Consider the following 1,241-nt stretch of genomic DNA (forward strand, 5'->3'; position numbering starts at 1 on the left):
ATAGACCCGAGACCCGAAACCCTAGACCAGAGACCCGAAACCCTAGATCCGAGACCCGAAACCCTAGACCCGAAACCCGAAACCCTAGACCCGAAACTAAAGACCCTACACCCAAGACTCGAAACCCTAAACCCGACACCCAAGGCCCTAGACCCGACACCCGAGACCCGAAGCCCTAGACCCGAGACCTGAGCCCCGAGACTCGAAACCCTAGACCCGATACCCGAAACCCTAGACTCGAGACCCGAAACCCTAGACCCTAGACCCCAGACCCGAAACCTTAGACCCGAGACCCGAAACAGTAGACCCGAGACCTGAAACCCTGAATTCGAGACCCGAAACCCTAGACCCGAGACCCAAAACCCTAAACCCGAAACCCTAGACCCGAGACCAGAAACCCTAGACCCGAAACCCTAGACCCGAGACCCGAAACCCTACACCCTAAACCCGAACCCTAAACCCTAAACCCGAAACTCAAGACCCGAGACCCGAAGCCCGAAGCCCGAGCCCCGAGCACCGAGACCCGAGACCGGAGACCCAACACCCTAGACCTGAGACCCGAACCCTAGAACCCCGAACCCCAAACCCTGACCCAGAACCCAGAACCTAGAACCCTGATAAGCACCAAGAATAGTATATATTAAGGGTCCAAAATAGAATAAAATATAAAGTTTTGCCACCCGTTTATAATAATCTCATGCATTTTAAGCTCGGATGTGATCAAATCTTCTAACATTAATTTTAGGAAAAGTTTTGAAGTATTTTTACAGACCGAAAAGGGATTCAAGGCCAAAACAAAGCAAAAGGCAAACGAAGCCGTGAAGCAGGAACCTCCCACGCAGCCCAACACGCGTGTGGAGGGGCGTGGAACATTTCTAGTAGCTCTCCACGCACGCCCACACGCGTGGTGCTGGGCGTGGTTTGGCCACAGGGGCCATTTTGGGAATTTTGGTTTTTGGATGCCTATTTAAACCCCTTTTTTTCCAAAACCTAGAGGAGAGCAGCCATAGAATAGTTTAGATTTGAAATTCCTTAGGGTTTTCTCCCCTCTTGGGAGAAAACTTTCTTTCTATTAAAGTAGATCCAAGATCAAGATAGGAGGATTGAAGTTTCAAGAACAAAATGTAAAGGAATCATTCACCATGGATGGTACTCTTCTCTTCAATGCTTTGATTTAATGTTCGCTTCTTTATTTAATGATAGCTTAGAGTATAAAGGGGATTGGTGGCCCCGAAGCTATG

Source organism: Ipomoea triloba, chromosome 16 (assembly GCF_003576645.1).
Source record: "Ipomoea triloba cultivar NCNSP0323 chromosome 16, ASM357664v1".
Lineage (NCBI taxonomy): Eukaryota > Viridiplantae > Streptophyta > Magnoliopsida > Solanales > Convolvulaceae > Ipomoea > Ipomoea triloba.